The sequence below is a fragment of the Protopterus annectens genome, chromosome 3.part1, assembly GCF_019279795.1.
Source record: "Protopterus annectens isolate FY-2018-M chromosome 3.part1, PAN1.0, whole genome shotgun sequence".
NCBI classification, from domain to species: Eukaryota; Metazoa; Chordata; order Ceratodontiformes; family Protopteridae; genus Protopterus; species Protopterus annectens.
Window position 1 is genome coordinate 657,188,291 of NC_056732.1, and position 10,000 is coordinate 657,198,290.

Here is a 10,000-nt window from a genome sequence, read left to right on the forward strand (position 1 = left end):
CTGGGAATTTCAAGGTAGGATTGGAACCATTTTACTAGTTGACGATCAAGGAAAGTGATTCAAGTATACTTAATAGTATTTGGTGGTTAACCATATCAAAGGCCTTTGAGAGATCTATGAAAAGAGCAGAAGATAGAAGGTTAGTATTCCTGTTTTTATTAATGCTATCTGTAAAGGATAGAAGAGCTATTGTGGTACTATGGTGAGGCCTGAAACCATGTTGGCAGTCAGCTAGAAGGTTGTTTTGTAGGAGATACTGAAGTAATTGCCGATGGATGCATCGCTCCATAATTTTTGCAAGGGGGAGAGAAGGGCTATTGGGCGGAAGTTAGATAATTCATTTGAGGTACCTCCCTTATGCAGAGGGATGATATGGGAGATTTTCCAGATGGATGGGACATAAGATTCAGAGATGGTTTTGTTTATTAGGATAGAAATAGGGTAGGCAAGTACACCAGCTGCGACTTGCAGGAATTCAGCTGGGAGCAGGTCAGCTGATGGTGTACATGGTTTTAGTTTAAGAATCAAGGAGTGTATCAAAGATGTTGGGACAGGTTGAAGGTTAAAAGGCTGGGGTAATTTGGTTAGTGAGGGGAATTTAGTGGTGGAAGTAGGTGGTAAGGTGGTTGCTAGTGCTTGGACTGTTTCAGAGAAATATTTATTAAAGGTGTTGGCTATATGGCTGGGAGAGGTTTGGGTTAGGTTTGAGGGGGTAGGTGTTTTGGACTGTCCTGGGTGGAGTAATTTGTTGATACCTGACCAAAACTTTTGCGGATTATTTTGTTGGTTTTGTTGGAATTTGAGGTAGAAGTTTTTTTTGTCAAGGATTATGGATTTTTTTGTGGAATTACGAATTTGTCTAAAGTTTAGGTGATCTATTGGGTTTCTAGTTTTTCTCCATTTGGACCAGAGTTTGTTCCTTAATTGCATGTTTAGCCTTGTGTCCTTAGACAGCCAGGGGGCTGGTTTATTTTTTGTTCTGACAGTACAAGTGGGAGCATGTTGCTCAAGGATCTGCAAGAATGTTTTGTTAAAGTGTGAAATGGCTTTGTCAAGAGGTAGGTATTTTAGGGGTGACCAGTTGCAAGCTTTAAGCTCAGCTTGAAAATTACTTGGGTTGAAATATTTTTTGTTTCTGGTAGTTCTAAAAGCTATTAGATTATGAAAGTGGGTCTTTTGCCTAGTGATGTAAGTAAGAGAATGGTCACTAATATTGTCAGGGAGTATACCTGTTTGATAAAGATGGGGGTCCTTATTTACTAGAATCCAATCTAAGGTAGCTTATGTCTTTGTTTATCATTTCCATGATAATTAATTCCATGGCTTTGCATATTAGACTAGTCAGACTAATACTTCTGTAGTTTCTGGGGTCAGTTGATAGCCCACCCTTGTGAAGTGGGATAACTATTGCAGTAGTCCATTCTCGTGGTACTAAGCCTGTTTGGATGCTATATTTTAAAAGTGAGCAAAGTGGTCCTGATAGGTCATGTTTCAAGTTATTTAAGAGACATCCAAGGATATTGTCGGCCTCCAGTGAGGCTGTGTTTTTAGCCTTAAGAAGCACTGCCAGGACCTGCTCCCTGTTAATAGTTTGGAGTTATGCTAGTAGGTATTTCATGGGGGGAGGCAGGGGAGAGTTTGGGTGAAGTCTGAGCTGAATTTGTCAGCCTACAAATTTGCTATCATGCTCTGCTCATTGAAGATGGCCCCATTCAACTCCAGTTTTGCACACTGTTGTGTGCTGCTTTTGAGGTTTTGGACATAGACCTAGAAGGCATTGGGGTTATCTTTAGCCTGTGAGGCTATCTTGACATTATAATTAGCCTTGTTGGACTTAATTAGCCTTCATAGTTTCCTGTTTGGTTTAATTATAGATATGCTAATTAAACTAAACAGGAAAATAAGAGGACTCAACTCATTATTTTTTTCTGAATCCCTCAATTTGTGTTCCAAACATACCTGCTAACAATTAAGCTCAGATCTTCCTGAGGCTGTGCACTCACTTGGGTCCTTACAGGAAACACTGCACAAGTTCAGTACATCATGTAACTCTAGGCAATGATTTGTAGTTTTGCATTTAATTGTCTTTAAATGGAGCACTTTGAAGTACCATTGTGAGTCGTAATAATACAGTACTTGTATTATCCTAGTCTGCCAACCAATGCACAAATTAGGTACACATTGATGTCCATCATTTTTTGACAGATGAGACACACGAGACCTAATTTGGGTGCCAGTTTTCTGCCATTTTTTACTGAGATTCTTCAATGTGAGTCATTATGGTTGAGGAAGGAGAGGATAGTGATCCTTTTAGAGTGCAGAGATAGTGTGAGGAGGAGTCAAAAATATTTCTAGACCTCCTACCTAAGGATTACAGCTAAAGACTTCTGTAGGAGGGTTATAAAACATTTCTGTATAAGAATGAAGCCTGGAATAGTTAAGCTCAGGCTGTTACCCATGCCACTGGTATCCCACACATGGAATAACAGTGCTATCACTATTACAGTGACATGAGCCATCACAACCCTTGCCTCTCATTCTGATAGGAGGATGACATTAGACAGTAGTCACCACCTCCATAGTGTAAGTATCCCTTTTCTTAGATATACATATAACCTGCCACTGCTTGTCATCCACAAATTTTACTCAGTGCTGTTCTTATCTCTATAGTCCCTGAAGACATTGAAGTGAATAAGTAACTCCACAGGAGGAGAATGGAGTACCTAAGAGAATGCTGGAGAGAGTCTACATGTTTAAAGTGAACAGCTTTTAATATTAACATTAGTAGGGATTCAGTCCAGAATTGTCCTTCTCATACTCCAGTGCCAGTTGCCTCATTACTGCCATAGCTCAACTGTAGCAATGTAACTGTTCAATGCTATTAGTGTGTTTATACATGCATTCTGTCATATACTAGGACAAATGGGCCAGGATGTTAAAGCTGTGTTTCCACATTGCAAGGATCCTTGTAGATTCAACCCCTCACCTTATATTATCATAAAATATTTAAGTTGTGACTTCTGTCTCTGTTTCTCATTATACTGACTACAGCGATAGATGGTGTAAATATGTATGAGCAATAGTTATGGGTGGCTGAATCCTTTGTTAATATACCTCTTTAGTTTTCTTACAAAATAATGTTACTTGTTCTTAGTGGTATAAGAGTTTGGAGTTTTGCTGTTAACTTTTACTGCAGAAGTTATTTTTTTATTTTAATAAATCCGTCTGTGTACTAAACTGAGGGAATTCATCTGGCCTGGAACTTATGGTATGAGGTTTAGTTTGTTGTAGAGTGTGGTGCTTCATACTTTTCCCCGGGGGCTCCTTTTTGGAAATGGGCTTTTTCCATCAAATTAGGTAGGTGAGAAAGCAAAAACATTCTATGTTCCAGTGTGTGTGACTGAATCTATGTAAGTAATCACACATATAGGAAATGCACTACCACAGGTCATTATGCACACCTTGCATCACCCTCATTATCTGTACCATGAATGTGTCATTGATACTAGCCTGTGCCTCCACAACAGCCCTGCACATACATTGGGTTACAGTAACACACCTACTTCAGTGAGAGGGTAAGTATGTCTCCAACAAGCACCATTACCCACACTCCTTGTGTAGAGCTATCTATCAATGAGTTCTATGAGCAGGATTTGACATCTGTCTAATGGCTGTCTGCATATTTCCCTGATCTATAGTGTCCTCATAGACCAGTCCTTCCTGTGAGGTGGAGGTAGCCTGAGTATCCTCAGGCATAAAGGCTGTGTCCATGGTCTGTGCTGTAGATGCAGTGGTCACACTCCCTGTGTCCAACATGCACTCTCGATATTCTCTGATTGTGTCATCTTGTCCCTGCCATCATTACTAGGGCCTGCAGATCCTCCAACATTAGGTGTGGGCAGTTCCACAGGGCTGGGGATGGATAAAGAATCACCTGTTAATATACCAAAATACAAAATATCCAGTGCAAGTACGACCCATCAATAGAAGTGTATATACAACTGATTTTTACAACTGTAAAACTGATAAAAAGTAGCACTTTTTTGCTTACCATCTGTAGATGGCCATGGATGTTGAACTCTGATGCACTGGTGTACCATATGTCAGACAGCTTTCATAAGTTTGATAGTGATGGAGGTATGCAGTGGACTTAGAGGTAGTGGTTCACAGATCTATATCTACATACCTTGGGTATCTCTAGTGGATTTTATGTGGGACCTGTTTAGCTTTGCTCCCACATCCAGACTGGCACTGCGGAGCATTTTATATGTTCTACTCCATGCGAGAGAGGTCAGGAACTGCTCTCACTCTCTCTCTCTCTCTCTCTCTCTCCATGACAAGTGTGATACTCCATGGCCCCTATCCATTGGCCACTATTTTATAACCATTGAAGTGGCTTCCAACTGCATTAATATTTGTCAAAATATCTTCCCAGACATGGCCCCAGTTGGGCTTGTCAGCTACCTGCAGGTCAAAGAGTTGCCACTCATGGAAACAGAGAGCCCAGAGTAGCATTAGGGAACTTGGGCTTACATGTGGCTATTCATCAGTGTGCTTCTGCTTTGCCTGTTTTTTTTTTTTTTTTGGACATTGTTCTATTGGTATATAAAACAGTGGAACTATCAGCCATGTTTCTGCATGGTCCTGACAAATTATAACAGCATCTCCTAGCCCATGCAGCATCTTGTTTGTGTGCCTGACAGTTATATATATCTGTATTAACACTCTTTAATTAATGTCAGGAACATAAGTTTAGTGAGTATGTCCACCACACACAAAAAAACAACTAACCAAGGTAACATGACTGTCATTAATCCGAACAATACTTTTGCTACTTAGATATGTGTGACGTATATGTTAGTCAAATGTATTTCATTAATGCTCTATCATAAGCATTGTACAAATGTTTTTAACTGCATTGCAAGTATGTGTGGTCATGGGTGTGTCTTCCAGTAAGCTTACCAATCTAGCAATTGTTTTACCCTTACAATCTCCCCTGTCAATTTACCTTTTCCAATACACTTGAAAGTACTGGCAAACATACCATTTATTATGTTAGTGAGTTGAATAACAGTTGAAATCAGCCATACTACAAATGAATAGACTTGTAAAACTAGCATTTACCTTGTCCAAGCAGATTTATTTTATATAGGTTCATATTTAAATACTAGGCTAACAACCATCAGGGCCCTTTTATGTCTAGCAGTGCAAGCCAACCCAATTTTGTCTCTTTATGTCATGGGCATTTATTAGGAGGAAGTATTTTAGTTAAGAAGTTTCTATATGTTAGTTTAGGCATTACTGTCTCCCTCTGCCTGTCAAAGGCAGCAGAGGACAACCTGAGTAATTTCTGATTTCCATCATTGGCAAAGGTTATACCCAAGTTTGAACATATATCTTTGGATCTGGACCTGTGTGCAATGAACGCGGTGGGCCAGCGGCGGGATGCGCAAGGACCGTGTAATCGAACATTTTCTGACCTGCGGACGGATGGTGGTTGCGTGAAAAAGGACTGGCTGGTCCGGTGGACAAACCAGGACGTGTTTCGTGGGGAGTTGTTGCGCCGGAAATGAGCAATCTCAAAACATTGGGAGTCTTGGTGTGGTTTCTGTGTATAGTATTGGTGAAACTGATGTAGACTGGTGATTATAGTCTCTTTGCGGCCATGCCGGACGTTTGCTGGTGAGGCGCTGGCTTGGACAGCGGTATGGATGGTGTGCGATGGGCCGCGGGACGGCCAGGTGCCGTTGAAATCAGGATGATGGTGAAGCGGGATGGTTTCGGCTTGGAATATTGGACTGTCTATGGATGATATTTGAATACAGAACTTTTGGGTCTGTTGTTTGAATTTGTGTTAGCCTTGTGTCCCTTAGACAGCCAGGGGCTGGTTTATTTTTTGTTCTGACAGTACAAGTGGGAGCATGTTGCTCAAGGATCTGCAAATGTTTTGTTAAAGTGTGAAATAGCTTTGTCAAGAGTAGGTATTTTAGGTGACTAGTTGCAAGCTTTTAAGCTCAGCTTGAAAATTACTTGGGTTGAAATATTTTTTGTTTCTGGTAGTTCTAAAAGCTATTCGATTATGAAAGTGGGTCTTTGCCTAGTGATGTAAGTAAGAGAGTTTGTCAACTATACCTGAGTGAAGTATTTTATCAAACACCTTAGACACATCCAGGTAGGCAGTTTGCACCATTTTCCCCACATCAATTACCTCGGTGACCTTCTCAAACAAGTCCACCAAGTTTAGTAGGCATGACCTTCCCTTGACAAAGTCAAACTGGGTTGGATCCATTGTCTGAAGGCGGCTTATGTCTTTGTTTATCATTTCCATGATAATTCATTCCATGGATTTGCATATTAGACTAGTCAGACTAATACTTCTGTAGTTTCTGGGGTCAGTTGATAGCCCACCCTTGTAAAGTGGGATAACTATTGCAGTAGTCCATTCTCGTGGTACTAAGCCTGTTTGGATGCTATATTTTAAAAGTGAGCAAAGTGGTCCTGATAGGTCATGTTTCAAGTTATTTAAGAGGCATCCAAGGATATTGTCAGCCTCCAGTGAGGCTTTGTTTTTAGCCTTAAAAAGCACTGCCAGGACCTGCTCCCTGTTAATAGTTGGGAGTTATGCTAGTAGGTATTTCATGGGGGGAGGCAGGGGAGAGTTTGGGTGAAGTCTGAGCTGAATTTGTCAGCCTACAAATTTGCTATCATGCTCTGCTCATTGAAGATGGCCCCATTGAACTCCAGTTTTGCACACTGTTGTGTGCTGCTTTTGAGGTTTTTGACATAGACCTAGAAGGCACTGGGGTTATCTTTAGCCTGTGAGGCTATCTTGACATTTTAATTAGCCTTGTTGGACTTAATTAGCCTTCATAGTTTCCTGTTTGGTTTAATTAGAGAGATGCTAATTAAACTAAACAGGAAAATAAGAGGACTTAACTCATTATTTTTTTCTGAATCCCTCAATTTGTGTGCCAAACATACCTGCTAACAATTAAGCTCAGATCTTGCTGAGGCTGTGCACTCACCTGGGTCCTTACAGGAAACACTGCACAAGTTCAGTACATCATGCAACTCTAGGCAATGATTTGTAGTTTTGCATTTAATTGTCTTTAAATGGAGCACTTTAAAGTACCATTGTGAGTCGTAATAATACAGTACTTGTATTATCCTAGTCTGCCAACCAATGCACAAATTAGGTACACATTGATGCCCATCATTTTTTGACAGATGAGACACACAAGACCTAATTTGGGGTCCAGTTTTCTGCCATTTTTTACTGAGATTCTTAAATGTGAGTCATTATGGCTGAGGAAGGAGAGGATAGTGATCCTTTTAGAGTGCAGAAATAGTGTGAGGAGGAGTCCAAAATATTTCTAGACCTCCTACCTAAGGATTACAGCTAAAGATTTCTGTAGGAGGGTTATAAAACATTTCTGTATAAGAATGAAGCCTGGAATAGTTAAGCTTAGGCTGTTACCCATGCCACTGGTATCCCACACATGGAATAACAGTGCTATCACCATTACAGTGACATGAGCCATCACAACCCTTGCCTCTCATTCTGATAGGAGGATGACATTAGACAGTAGTCACCACCTCCATAGTGTAAGTATCCCTTTTCTTATATATATATATAACCTGCCACTGCTTGTCATCCACAAATTTTACTCAGTGCTGTTCTTATCTCTATAGTCCCTGAAGACATTGAAGTGAATAAGTAACTCCACAGGAGGAGAATGGAGTACCTAAGAGAATGCTGGAGAGAGTCTACATGTTTAATGTGAACAGCCTTTAATATTAACATTAGTAGGGATTCAGTCCAGAATTGTTCTTCTCATACTCCAGTGCCAGTTGCCTCATTACTGCCATAGCTCAACTGTAGCAATGTAACTGTTCAATGCTATTAGTGTGTTTATACATGCATTCTGTCATATACTAGGACAAATGGGCCAGGATGTTAAAGCTGTGTTTCCATATTGCAAGGATCCTTGTAGATTCAACCCCTCACCTTATATTATCATAAAATATTTAAGTTGTTACTTCTGTCTCTGTTTCTCATTATACTGACTACAGCGGTAGATGGTGTAAATATGTATGAGCAATAGTTATGGGTGGCTGAATCCTTTGTTAATATACCTCTTTAGTTTTCTTACAAAATAATGTTACTTGCTCTTAGTGGTATAAGAGTTTGGAGTTTTGCTGTTAACTTTTACTGCAGAAGTTATTTTTTTATTTTAATAAATCCGTCTGTGTACTAAACTGAGGGAATTCATCTGGCCTGGAACTTGTGGTATGAGGTTTAGTTTGTTGTAGAGTGTGGTGCTTCATACTTGTTTGGTTTGTTTAAAATAGGCGAATGGAACATATGTCTGAGCAGCATTGTTTCTTTGCATTTGTACTTCTGTGGCAGATGTCATTACCGTGTCTTGTACTGGAAAGCCCTGCTGGTTTGTCTAAGTAACTTATCACTTTAATCCTCTATATCTCAGAATTCAGGTGATCATGGCTGTTGGCACACATACCCTTCCCAGTCATGTAACAGCCTTTTTAGATTGAAAAGTGTGTGTTGGTCCTTAAACTATATTTGTTTTAACTGTATCATGGTTAAAATATCAGATTCAGATTTTCATTGTATTTGTACTTCTCACTCCCCCTCCCTCTTTGTCACCATCCTTTCTATTACCTACAGTTATTTTCTTTCTCTCCATTTATTTAAATATTATATGCATCAGCATCACATCATGAACCCATCTCTCTGGCAAGGCCTGTCATCCCCAAACATGGGGGATCTGCAGTGCCACCACCACCACCACCAGGAGCAAATTGCACATTTGATTCACAACCTACCACAGTCACCACCACACCCACAAAGCCTACCTATACCACTCACTGCAGGTAGCCTAGCACCAGATCCTGGTACAGTTGTGCCTTCCAGTAACAGTGCCAGTGGAGGTGACACATTAAAAAAAAAAGACATTGTGGAGAAGATTATCAGCAGGAAGCTAGATGCGCAAACTTTCTAAATGGAGAGCACTTCTGATGACTCATTGAGTAACATCCTTGCTTCCATCATTTGAGACAGGATTCAGTGGTGATGGTACCTAGGATGGTGAGTAATCTTCAACTGGGTCACAGCTGGCAGGTGATGCAGCTGCAGACACCCTGTCCTATCCCCCACCCTGATTCTTCTCCTCCATTTTGTGTCAGTACATTCACCTGTTGGTTGCTCAGTAATGCCCTCACTGTTGTCTTATTTCTGTATGATGTTTTCTTCATCATTGTGTTCCCCCTCAATCATTGTGTTACCGCACATCCTATTTCTCACATCTGTCTTCCCCTGCTACTAAATCTTACCATCTTACCTTCCTTTTAATGTCACTTCCTTCCTTCCCCAAATTGCCTTCTTTTCTGTGTACAAAATGGACAGCTCCCCAAAGATTGTATCCCACATTTCCCTCCTCCATCCTGCTCTTTCCTTAGTTGCTCAGTTTCTGTTCCTCCACCTGCTTTCTTCTCCTTTTCACCTTTTTCCTGTACCCCCATTTCTACCCTTTAATCTGGTCAAAAGATAAGCACACCTCACACATGACCATCTAGGGCTTCCAAATCATGTTGTGACCTTAATGTGCATGCCATTTGCTAAGAACAACGCTGATGTCCATATACAAGTGGCACTGTTCATTATATAGCAAAGAGGTAGGCTACCATGTTCCATACATTTTAACTTTAACAACAACCACTTGTATGTATTACATCATTGATCTCAGCTATCATCGGTCATGCAACTGATGTTGGCACCTTTCTGCAACATTGGCAAATATGACATTGAGTAAAACTGTCAGGATCTGAGTATCTCCATTCTTAAATACTTACAGTGACAACTATGCCTGTGGATAATGCACTGAATACCAAATGTGATGCTCTGATGAGTCATTGTTGACTCTCTTATTCCTAGAAAAGCTATACTTGAAAACTTTTATATAAGGAATCTGTTTACATT